This window comes from Cervus canadensis, chromosome 28 (assembly GCF_019320065.1).
Source record: "Cervus canadensis isolate Bull #8, Minnesota chromosome 28, ASM1932006v1, whole genome shotgun sequence".
Classification (NCBI taxonomy): Eukaryota; Metazoa; Chordata; class Mammalia; order Artiodactyla; family Cervidae; genus Cervus; species Cervus canadensis.
The window spans coordinates 47753110-47766317 of NC_057413.1; the positions used below are offsets into that span (position 1 = coordinate 47753110).

Sequence of the window (13208 nt, forward strand, 5' to 3'; positions counted from 1 at the left end):
CTGGGAAGGGGGGTGGCGTGGCGGTTGGTGGTGGGGAGGAGAGGGGAGGGAAGCCTTTTAATGACTCATTGATTGAGCCGGTTTAAAATTAGTTGTGTGCGCGAGTGCGAGTGTGTTTTCCGCCCCCCCGGAGCCGCCGGGAGCCGGGAAGGAGGGAGCGGGGCTCGGCGAGGGGAGGACGGGCGCGGCGGGGCCGCGAGCAGGGGGCAGGGAGGGCCAGGAGTGACGGCGGGCGAGGAAGAAAAATAAGCTTTTCCAATCTCCTCCCCTCGGTTCCCCCCGCCTCGTTTCTTTTCTCTCTCGGAAGCTCTTGGGTGTGAATCGCATTTTCTTTCTTCTCGGCAAAATGGACCCCGCGTCTCGAGAGGGGGAGGGGAGCGGGTGGGAGGGAGGCGGCGGGGACGGGGTTTATTTTTCATCCTGGCTTCCTCCTTCCCGGCGCTTGTGCCGCCGGCCGCGGCGGGGAGAGCTCGGGGCCAGCCGGCCGCTCCGGCCTGGTTCCCGGCGCGCGCGCCGGGGCCGGCCGGCCTGGCCCTTCCCCGGTCGCCTCGCCGCCTGGGTCCGATGCACCGCCGACGACCCGCGGCCGGGCCCGGACGAGCCCTCGCGCCGCGCGGAGGACCGGCGGCCCAGCCGGGCTCCTCCTGCGGGCCCCGCGCGGCCGGTCCGAAGAGACGAGAGGCTCGGTGGCACTCTCTTTGGGCTGAGAGTGCGCGGGCCCAACGCGCTTCGTGCCCCCCGACCGGCCAGGACGCAGGCTCTTGCGGGGGTTGTGCGGGGCGGGGTGGAGGGGGCGGTTGGAAGGCGCTAAGATGGCGCTGGGCCTGGCCCTTCGCCAGTGCTGGTGGCGCAGTTGCTCTGCGGGCGCCATCTTCCCCGGCGGCACGGGCAGCGCCCTTCTTGGACGGTTCGCCGGCCTGAGCGCTGGGAGGCCCGGGACGTGGGGGCCACGCTTCGCTGGCCGAAGTCTGTACTTGGGCCTTGGGTGGAGTAGTCTGGTCCTTCCCGGTGCCCCCAGACCCGAAAGAGTAGGCCGCCGGCTCAGAGCGGGAAGGGGTTGGGGACCGCGGCGTCTTGTTCCTTTTACCACTTGCCTTTGAGGGAAAACTGAGAATCGGGCCTTGCAGCCGAGGGCTCTCTCCTTAAACCCGCATCCCACCCCCAACCCCAGTCAAGACTGGAGATGAAGGCTTCCCCATGTCCTCCTAGGGCTTGAACCTGGAAGACTTTGCTTTCCCTGGCCTGGCTGGGGGCAGATCATGGAGGCTTTTCCTTCGCCCTCTTCCACGTCATTTTGAGAGGAGAGTCAAACCCAGCTGCAGAATTGCAGGAAAAAAGTCGAGGAGAGTGTCTGTCTGCCTTCCAGTATTGTGGTTCTGTATGGGTCCCCTGCTAGTTTTCTTGGTTGTATTTTCACAATCCTGGACAACCTTTTCTCTGGTTGTTACATTTGTGGGAAGGTAATGGGTTCCAGTGATTTGAAACGTCCTTTTGGCTTTCATAGTCCCTGTTACAAATGGTAGTAAATGACGATAGTTTCTTAGACCTCTGATCTGAAAAATTAAACTCGCTTTGAAACACCCCGGATACTTTTTCCTTTCAAAAAAAGGGGGGGGGGGTTACTGTTTTGGTTCATCTCTTTCTAATCAGTATAAGACTTCTCAGTTCCCCCACTTTTTATTTAAAATGTTTCCTAGAAGCATTCATAAAAATACTTAGCTGTCTTGTAGTAGCAGTATAACAATGGGTGTGTGGGTTTTTAACTTTGTTTTTGTTACTGAAAAGATTGTTGGGAGGAGTCTGTAAAGCTCCGATCTCTCTAGGGGTCTAGATGGAAAGTAAATAGTTAATTTCTAGTGGATAAAAGTAACATAGTGGCGCCCTTAGGTATGTCCTTGTGTTTACAGTCACTGTGGTGGATGCTTTTAGGCCCTTTAAGACCTATCCTGTGCTGAACACTGTCGTATGCCAGGAACTGTGCTTGGTGTTTTTTAATTCCTATTTATTATATCAGCCCTGCAGTATTGGTTTTTATTATCTACTTACCAGGGAAGGAACTAATGTTTGCCAAGATAGTTGAATTGTTCACAGGCTCAAAGTTTTAAGTGATAGAATTGACAGTGGGTCCCAGAAGCCCTGTTCTTGGCTCTGTATCTAATTTCCAAATCTGAGCATCAGAATCAACTGGTGAGATGTTTTTAAAATGCGGATTTGTAATATCCATTATTGGTTAGGGACAGTTGGGGTTTTTCAAAAGGTCTGATGTATCAGACACTCTCAGTTTTAAGTTTCTGACTTTCAATTTCTTGATGCTTGTAACTCCCTCCAAAAATTTTGAAATTCTTGCTCATCTAGGATCGCCTGGATCTAAATATGTAGGACTCTGTGTTATTCCAAGCTCTCCAGGCGACTTCATTGTGACCCAGAGACGTATTCAGAACATCCCTGTGTTAAACTATGCGCTGGCTGCTGGCTATCTTTTGAATTGGAGCATGAGACTTGAGGTTCATATCATTTTGAGTTTCAGCATAATTTTATTGCTTAACGTTATTTTTATTTTTTGCCTCTGCCATTTATCAAAATGTTGAAATGATTTCCTTACAGAAAGAAATCTTAGGTATCCCAAGACTTTTAAGTCTTAGTACATTTTAAAATACATATATAGCTTCATTCTCCTGAGAAGTTATATAACATACTGGCTTCACGTCTAGCCAGGCCATCTAATTTAGTCACGATAGCTCTGGAGCAAAAATAAAATTGAATCTAGGAAATACAGAAGTTAGAAGTAGGGTAGAAGATATCCTGAAATCAAAACCTAGAGATAAACCTTGAAAGAACGAGTTCTTTTCTGAATTTTAAATTAAGAAGATATTTCTTGCATTTTGGAAAGTAGGATGGGGAACTTATTCTAAACATGAGACTTAGTAGGAACAGAATATGCGTTAAAGACACAGTAGGTTAGGAAGAAACATCCAGAGCAGATAATGACTAGCCAGCCAGACCAAAATGAGAGAACCAAGTCAGGAAATAATTAACTTCTCTGGAGCAAAGATCACATATTTGAGTTGTTTTGTGCTTTTCTTTCTTCTGAAATCACTGTTGTGTTTAGCGATTGCTAGGGGGAAAGGTTGAAACCTTTGATGCAGGTGTCAGAGTTATATTATTTTTGCCTATATCCACGTTTCTCTGTCCTACATTTTGAAAAGCTTCGTGAGGGACCACTGTGGATACCTATGTGCAGTCCGTTGTCTAGGCTAGTGAGTGGGTGGAGTTCTAGTATTTGACTGTCCCATGTGGTTTTTCTCCGCTTATTTTTCATGGAGTAAATGCCACAGCAATTATTTTGACTAAAATCCAGTAAAGCTTGAAGGGGGGGGGGGCGTGAATCTAAAATCAGCCTGCTCAGAGGGAAAGAGTAGCTTCTTTATTTTCAAGTAGCCTTCAGTAGAATTCAAAACAGACAAGATCTCTGCCCTCATGAAATTTGTAGTATAGTGTGAAAAACAGGAAATAAGGAAACACAAATAATCAAGGTAATTAAGGATTAAGAAAAAACTTATAAGAAGTTAATAAGCTGGTGGGTCCAAAAGAGTGTGTTATGGGGGAAAGAGTGTATTGTTTTGGCTCGGAAGAGTCAAGGAGTGTCCCTGTGAAAAGGTGACATTTGAGCTAACACTTGACACATGAACTTGTGTTGGCCTTGTGCAAAGCTGGGGAGACATTCCTGGCCTGGAAACAAGTACAAAGCCCTGAAAGGTCCAGAAGGACAGGGATGTTGGAACAGAAGGAAGCAGGAGGAGAATGCAGTGAAATGGAGTTAGAGAAGTTGTGCAGGGCCTCTTAAGACATACAGGGGCTTGGAGATTTTATTTTAAAGAAAAGGAGAAGCTATTTTAGGGCTTTAATTAGGGGAGTGATATGTTTTTGTTTTTAAACATCACTGGCTGCTCTGTGGAAAAGAGGAAGCAGAGAGGGCAGTTAGGGAACTACTGCAATGGTCAGCTCAAGTTTGATAGTATCTTAGGCAAGTGCCGTGGAGATGGAGCAGAGCAGATGGTGGGTTTCAGAGAGATTTTGGAGGTTGAATCAAGAGTATTTGCTTCATGGGTTGTTTGTGGAGGGACAGGAGGAGGAATCAAGGATTCCTTCAGATTCCTGGCTTACGGCCTGGTGGCTGGTGGTGCCAGTTGCTTGTAGAGGAGACTGGGAGGGGTGGGTAACTAGAGTTCTGTGTGGAACCCGTTGGATGTCTCACAAGTGTTTCAAAAACCTAAGTGGAAGTCAAGCAGGTGGTGAATGTTCAAGTTGAGCTGAGGGGAGTGGACATAAATTTTGAGAGTCACCAGCATAGAGATGGTATGTCATGGAACTGGTTGAGGTCATATGTGAGCATAGAAGACTTAACGATCATGCCTGAAACTTTCCCGTGAGTGAAGGGGGTACAAAGGAGACCGAGGAGGCTCAGCCCTAAAGCAGGAGAGTGAATTTATTTATTTCAAGAAAAGGGAGTGGTCTGCTGTGCCAAATACTACTGAGAAGTTAAATCCTGAGGAGAGAAAACTTCCACTTGGATTTGGCAGTCTTGACAAGTAGTTTTAGTGGCACATGGAATGAAGGCCAAATTGGAATGTACTGAGAGAGTGAGCCTCTTGATGAAAGTGAAAGAGGAGAGTGAAAAAGTTGGCTTAAAACTCAACATTCAGAAAACTAAGATCATGGCATCACATAGTGATGATCACTATCATCACTTAGTGGCAAATAGATGGGGAAACAATGGAAACAGAGACTGTTTTTGGGGGGCTCCAAAATCACTGCAGGTGGTGACTGCAGCCATGAAATTAAAAGATGCTTGTTCCTTGGAACAAAAGTTGTGACCATTTTAGACAGCATATTAAAAAGCACAGACATTACTTTGCCAACAAAGGTTTGACTGGTCAAAGCTATTGTTTTTTCAGTAGTCATGTATGGATGTGAGAGTTGGACTATAAGGAAAGCTGAGCGCAGAAGAATTGATGCTTTTGAACTGTTGTATTTGAGGACTCTTGAGAGTCCCTTGGACAGCAAAGAGATCCAACCAGTCCATGCTAAAGGAAATCAATCCTGAATATTCATTGGAAGGTGAATATTCATTGGAAGCTGAACTGCCAATTCTTTAGCCACCTGATGTGAAGAACTGACTAATTTGAAAGGACCCTGATGCTGGGAAAGATTGAAGGTGGGAGGAGAAGGGGACGACAGGATGAGATGGTTGAATGGCATCACCGACTCAATGGACATGAGTTTGAGTAAACTCTGGGAGTTCGTGATGGACAGGGAGGCTTGGCGTGCTGGAGTCCATGGGGTCGTAAAGAGTCAGACACGACTGAGCGACTGAACTGAGAGAATGGGAGTGAAGCAAATGTGACCCACTTGTTGGGAAAATTTTGCCATAAAGCAAGGACAGAAATGGCACAGCAGTAGTTAGAGAGGTGGGGTCAAGGAAGCACATTTTAAAAACTGATGGGAAATAGAAGAGCATTTTCAATAAGCTACTGAGACTGTCTAGTAGGGGGAGACTAACGCAGAAGAGAGATAAGACTACCAAAGGAGCAGAATTCTTTCTCTTTATTTCTCTCTCTCCCTCCTTCCTTCGCTGCACTTTCGGGATCTTAGTTCCCCAACTAGGAATTGCATCCGGGCCAGGGTAGTGAAAGCAGCATGGCCTAACCACTGGATCACTAGGGAATTCCTGCCAAAGGAACAACATTCTTCAGTAGGAGAAGAGTCAGAATACAAGAGGGTTTGCCTTTGGGGGGAGCAGGATGACTTGCAGTGTAGCAGGAGAGAAGGCAGAGAGGTTTAGGAATTGGAGGTGGAATCCAGGGCTTTTTGTTTCATGGTTTCTGTTTTCTCAGCGGAGTCTGAGGCAGGGCCAGCACCTTAAAGGAGGAAGGGGTGTGGGTGGTGTGAGAGAAGGAGGACACCTTGCTTTGGACAGCAGGACTGTGAACTCATTGGGATACTCGATAGGGTGGCTGGGCATTGCTGAATGCCTGGGTGCACGTTGGGGGGCGGGGATCAGCATTTAAGGTGAAACCAATCAGTCCAGTTAGTTGTGTGATTTTCTGCCACAAGCTAACCACCACCGTTCATTACAAGCGAAGTAAAGCAGCCAGGTGATCAGTTCAACCAAGATTGGCATTTTTGCCCCCAGATGTGATAGGAAGAGAGATGCCAGGGACTTGAGGGTGGTTGCAAGGGGGTAACAGTGGTGAACCAAGATAATGGGAGTGGGGGCCAAGAATTTAACGATGAAGATAACTTTTGGTTAATAAAAAGTGACGTAATGGTAGAGAATTTCAGCTGGGGATAATGAAAAGTTCTGGAGCTGGATTGTGACAGTAGGTTTATTGGTTTGGCCCAAAAGTTCGTTTGGTTTTAAGTAAAAAAAAAACAAACATGTTTTTCATTTTCACTGAGAACTTTATTGAACAACATATTCAGAATGAACTTTTTGGCCAACCCAATACAATAGTGTATGTGTACTTAAAGCCAATGAAGTGTACACTTAAGTGGTAAATCTTGCGTGTTTTACCACAATTAAATGAATTCAAGAGTTCCCTGGTGGTCCAGTGGTTAGGACTCTGTGCTCTCAATGCCGAGGACTCAGGTTCTATGGAAGAAAGGCTTAGAAATCATATCTCAAATTATTGAGAGTTAAGAGACAGCAACTCCTCTTATCATGGTCCCAAACTTGAGTAGGCGAAACAGTCATCTATAGACACAGAGCTTCTGTAGTAGGACTGGGAAATCCCTGTTCACTGACTTTTTCTAAGCCTTTAGCATAGCATTTAAAACAAGCTGGGCACTCAGTAAACATTTGCTGGCTAACTACTTAGACAACCAGGTAGAACAGAATGATGGGAACTAAATAAAAATTGTTTTTGGAGATAGAAATCAGCAAGGACTTGTAGTACATTCTGATGGCTGTGGGTGAGAGGAAAGTCAGGTTAAAGGGAGAGGGAGAGAAATAAGGGAAGGTCATTTTTTAGAAATTCAGATAATACCAAGTGGAACTTTGTAGCACCCTCCTTAACCTCATTTTTTTCTATTCTTTCCTCACACTGCTGTTACTTGCTTTTTCATAAGGTTCCTCTGTTCCCCAAATTGCCTACAAAAAAAGTAACTGTAACATAAGAGGAGAGCAGGGTGGATGATAGGATTCAGAATAGAGGTCTTTCCTAAGAAGATCGCAAGGTCATTTGTCAGGGGCAGAGGCAAAAGGTTTTGAGTTTGAAGGGAAGAAATTTGCAAAATGTGTGAGATGTGGGGGAAGATGGAGGAAAGGAATGGTACTTGGTTGCAGGGAGGCAATGTGAATGAAACAGTACACCAAATCCACCTGCATCGCATGGTTCTCTGATGACAGTAGTGTTCTAGAGTAAAAGTGAAAAATACAGTGGGGAAGGGGGTGGTTAAATGAAGGTGAAGCGGGAATGTGGACAGAGAAGAAAGGAGGTGTTGACTTTAAAGGAAAGCCCTAAAAGGGAAACTTTGTAAGTGGTCCCTCGCTGAATGGAAATGGGCCCGGAAGGCCGCTCTGCTGCGGCGGTTGTACATGCGTGGTGTAGCTCAGGAGCCCTCAGAACTGGCAGCGAAAATGGGATGGGGACGTGGAAGAAAGAGGTCTTGGGGAGAGGCAGCTAGGGGCCTGATCTTTCCTCCCCCTTAGCTCGTATGTTCTTCCATTCAGGAAGAAACCTGAAACCTCACTGCACCGGATGTTTGACCCAGATTCCCCTTCCCTGTACTCCTAATCAACTCTGATTTATGTAGTTGTGTTTAATTATACATTTCTTTTTAATAAAGTTGGAAAATTGAACATTTTCTGTTTTTGTGGGTTCTTTGGCTTATCTTGCAAACACACTGAACATTCATTTTGCCTGAAATAAAAATCCTGAATGTGAGGGAATGAGATATGAAAAGTATTGCCTTTCTATGCGTGCTCAGTTGCTTCAGTCATGTTCAACTCTGTGACCCCATGGGCTGTAGCCTGCCAGGCTCCTCTGTCCACGGGATTCTCCAGGCAAGAATTTTGGAGTAGATTGCCATACCCTTCTCCAGGGGATCTTCCCAACCCAGGGATCAAACCCTCTTCTCTTAGCATCTCTTGCATTGGCAGGCAGGTTCTTTACCACTAGCGCCACCTGGGAAACCCCCATGGTGGGCTTTCTAGGAAAGGCTTAGGCTTATTTCAGTTTTCAACTGAAATCCATGGTGCTTCCTAGTATCATCAGAAATTAAACATGGAGTCCCAACCTGTGATTGAAACATTTTCATAAGAGAGAAAATAGGGGAAAGAGAAAGAATGTTGTTAAACCTTAATATTACTTCAGGCCCTGATGGGTCATACAATTCTAAAGAACTCCCTGTAGATAGTTTGTCTCCATTTTATAGATAATGAAACTGAGGTTTAGAAATGATAAACAGCTTACCCGAGGTTACGTTACTAAGGGGCAGAGGTGGGGTTTGAATATATACTGCATGTCCATACCTCATACAGTTTGCCATTGGTATTAAAACCATGTTGAAATTTTATTTACAAATGACTGCCTACAAGTTCAAATATTTTGAGGTCCTAAAATTAAACTTGGATGACCTTTGTTTCAGTAGGAGAAATAGGAAAAGGTAGTGTTTTGTTGATAATTAAAAATGGTGACCAAAAAAAAAAAAAAAAAATGGTGACCAAAAAACCCAGAATCTTGTGTCAGTGGTCAGATTTTAGGTCAGAGCTCCTTCTGCAGATAATTCAGTTTCAATTTGCATAGCATGGTGAATCAAACATAGGGCCCATTTTAGCTCTATACTTGGAAGCAATCAGAGATTATGAATCATATCTTTCACTAAACAAAAATCCTGATTGGAAGTGAGAACACCCAGAACCTTAATTAAACATGATATGGTGCTGCTCAAGTTGTTCCCTTGCTGGGAATGCTGTCAGTGTAATCATAGTACAGATTTGGGGGGAAGGATTTAAAATGTACAAAGTATGACTCACTCTATAAAGAAACATTCTTTTAAAGAGGCCATGCTGTAGGTTGAATTTAAGGCCAGTGAGATACTGCGTCAGAAGGATTTTTTCCTTTTCTTTTTGACTGTGAGAAAGCTGAGCCCTGATGGACAACAATAGTAAAAGATGATGAAACACTCTTACTGTGGATGTTTTAGTTCGCCCCGCCTGACTTACGGCTCTTGGGCTTTAAGTGGCTCCGTGTACAGTCTGAGATAGTACCTGAGTTCTTCATGGAAGGCTAGAACTAACCTGAATTTTCCCTCTCCCTCATTGAGAACCAGCCCTTTCACTACTTACTAGTGGTAAGCTTAATTTGGGGAGATGAAGAATTTCAAAATCTTGTGGTAAGTGTAATATGGGAGAGACTGTCAAAATTTTGTTATGTAGACTAAATATTTCAAACATAACTAAGGAATATTAAGACTGCTATTATATGTATTAAAATCACCTACCTTCAAAAGTTGTTTGCAGTGTATTTCAGATTTTTATTGTATTTTTTTAAAAAAGATAATCAGTTTACTTAGTTTCTTGTTTTTTATTTTAGAATTGGTATTCAACTCTCCTTAGAATAACATTTTAAAGTGTTATAACAATATAGGTGGTCTCTTGCATTGCAGACAGATTCTTTACATTCCATGTGTAGAGACTTACCCACACACACACACACAAAATCAGGTTTTTTTCCCTCCTGATTCTTGAGTAAAGGTTGTTTTGATGGTGTGCTTTTAACTTGGAAGTATTTCTCCTTGGATTTAAAATAAAAATGCTTCTATAATTAGATTTCTTTTAACTCTGATATTTCCTAGAAATGCAAAGAAATATATTTAGAAATTAAAAATAAGAATAAACTGACCTATTTGTATTCTGATTATTCAGATTTGTGAGAATCTTAGGATTGGAGAGATCCATGAGAGGCCAGCCCCTTTTCTCCAGGTGTGATCACACTTAATGGATGAATATTTTCACCTTGAGATGTTTGGAATTGTTTCTATCCATAAGCCTCGAGATGGCTTGCTTATCTATTTATTTTAGGTATTTCTTTTCACTTTACTGGTCTAGTTTAAGAGGTAAACAATAACTGATTTTTTTTTTTTTTGAGTTCACTTCTCCCTCCAGCTACTGCTCTAATTCTTTGCTCCTCTAGGGTTCCCCCCCACACATTTTGAAAAGTATTTTACTTGTTTCTCTTTTTTATGTCACGTGATATACTTAGAATAATTTTCTGTTACAGCATATATTATGTAGGTAAAACAATCTGAAAGTAAATTTCCAAAGAGAGTAATCAAAGAAAAATAAAATTTGGGGAACTATGTTTGAAAAAGAGGGGTGGGGAGGGCCTTAACTTATCTAGAAATGTAAAATGGACATTGTGCTATGTGAAATGCCTGTGCATACCAGAGAAGATTTATCTTTTTAGTAGATTTTATGAGTACTAGATTATTACTGTACATTCTTTTTTCATTTGCACTGTTAAAAGTCTAAGCTTAAATCAGCTATATAATCAATTAAGAAATTACCAAAAGTCTTGCAGGGGTCTGTTTACTTATCTTCCTCACCAATATTCACAAAATGAATTGTGCATATGCTACAGTCAAGATGACTGAAAAGATAGGGACTTCCCTGATGGTCCAGTTGTTAAGACTCTGCTCCCAATTTGGGGACCTCGGGTTCAATCCCTGGTCAGGGAACTAGATCCCACATGCCACAACTAAAGATCCCTTGTGCTGCAACCAAGACCTGGCGCAGCCAAATAAATAAAAGTAAATAAATATTTGAATTTCCCTTGTGGTGCAGTGGTTAAGAATCCACCTGCCAATGCAGGGAACATGGGTTCGATCCCTGGTCCAGGAAGATCCCACATGCCACCCGGCAGCTAAGCCCGTGAACCACAACTGCTGACCCTGTGCTCTAGAGCCAGTGAGCCTCAGGACGGGAAGGAAGCCACCTCAGCGAAAAGCCTGTGTCACAGCTAGAGAAATCCCATGCACAGCGGACACCTAGGCAGGCAAAACTAAAAATAATTTTTAAAAAATGACTGAAAAGATCCTAAAGTTGGCTAAACTGTTTTTTAACAATATGCATATTGGATATGCAGTGCAAAATGAACAATGTAGAGAGAGATGTTACAGTTTTCATGTAAATGAAGACTTTAGTTCTATATAATAAATTGTTTTATAGGACACGTTATCATTATAATTTAGATGTTTCCCAACTAGAACTGATACTAGATCAAAAAATGTGCCATAAAACCTATTTGACATTAACCTTTTAATTTTGTGATATATTACATAAATTCTTGACTCATTATTTAAAATATGTTCTGTGTTCCAAATTACTTTACTATCCATTTAAGGCCTACATTTTCTTATTGATTTTTCTGTCTGGATGATCTGTCCATTGATGACAGTGGGGTATTAAAGTCCCCAGCTATTACTGGGTTACTGTTGATTTCTCCCTTTATGTTTGTGAATATTTGTCTCTCATATTGAGGTTCTCCTATGTTAGGTGCATATATCATCTTCTTCTTGGATTGAATTGTTGATCATTATGTAGTGTCTTCTTTGTCTCTTATAACAGTCTTTGTTTTAAAGTCTATTTTGTCTGATATGAGTGTTGCTATTCCAGCTTTCTTACGAGTTTCATTTGCAAGGAATACCTTCTCCCATCCCCTTACTTCAGTCTGTAACGTCTGTGTCTTTTGGTTGGTGCATTTAACCAATTTACATTTAAGGTAATTATCGATACGTGTGATCCTATTACCATTTTCTTAACTGTTTTGGGTTTATTTTTTTGTAGGTCTTTTCCTTCTCTGTGTTTTCTGCAAATTACCCTCCTATCCAAATGTGACCTTAAGCTTGACTCTCAGGAATGTCTTCAGTATATAATATACATGGAGGTCACAAAGCAAATAATTTGTTTTCAGAGCATGACACAGATTTGGTATGTGTATATGCATTATCTGTACATACCTTTAAAATATTTTATACCCTTTTAAGAGTAATCTAAAATATTCTCGGAATTTTCTGGCGGTCCAGAGGTTATGACTCGGTGCTCTCACTGCCAAGGGCCATGGTTCAACCATGGTTCAATCCCTGGCTGGGGAACTAAAATCTCACAAGCTACCTGGTGCAGCCAAAGAAAAAAAAATTAAAAATATTCTTTTTTTTCCCCTTTGCTTTCCAGGATGTCTCTTTTCTAAATGGAATGTCATGTTTTGAAAGGTTATTACTATAACTATCTATCCCAGGAGAAGAAGGCACTGTACTGATAATTCATCAGCAAGTATTTATTAAATGCTGATTTTGTACAGGGCACTTGGAGGGGATGGGAACACATGATCTAGGTGAGTGGCTAATAGATACATGCAGAGAAGAAGGAAATGACATTCCACTCCAGTATTCTTGCCTGGAGAATCCCCTGGACAGAGGAGCCTGGCAGGCTATAGTCCATGAGGTTGCAAGAGTCAGACACAACTTAACGACTAAACCACCACCACCACACAGCGGTATATGATAAATCCCAAACGCCTGATACAAGTGAGAGCAAAGGAGAGACAGCCTTTGACTAAAGTGTATGAGCAAGTCCATCCATTCACTTGTTCAGCAAATATTATTGAGCAGCTAATATATTCCAGGTGCCATTCTAGGCTCCAGGATGCCTCAATGAGCAGGGCTCTCTTGAGAAGACAAACTATACACCTAGATAAACTTTGTAGTGAGTCATAGTGGGGAAAAGAAAGCAAGAAAAGAAAAATGTGGAATGCTGGGGGGATGGAAAGAAGTAAGGCCTTATCTGAAGGAATGACATTCCAGGCAGAGAGCAGCCAGTGCAAAGGGCCTGGGGCATGAGGCATGAGCAGGCCTGGTGAGTTCAAGGCATGGCAAGGCAGCAAGGGCTAGAGTCAGGAAGCGTTCAGAGATTTGGGGGTAGTGAGAAGTTATATAGGGTGCTACAGGCATTCACAGTTGAGCACAGAAAAGGATTTTGGTTTTTACAATGAGAAAAATGGGAATGCATTGAACAGTTTTGATTTATGTTTTAAAGGGATTACTCAGGAAGTTGGAATGAGAATAGATTGTAGCAGGGAAAGCAGAGAGGTGAGAGATTACAAGGGCTCAGACCAGGGGGGCGGCAGTGGAGGTGGTGTGTGGCTGGG

At 43.1% G+C, this 13208-nt stretch overlaps 1 protein-coding gene across 2 annotated transcripts in view; it reads left to right on the forward strand.

Annotated features, from left to right (window-relative positions):
* The window catches only part of BICRAL (BICRA like chromatin remodeling complex associated protein), a 100369-nt gene that overhangs the window by 23930 nt on the left and 63231 nt on the right, over positions 1 to 13208 (forward strand). The window lies entirely within an intron of this gene.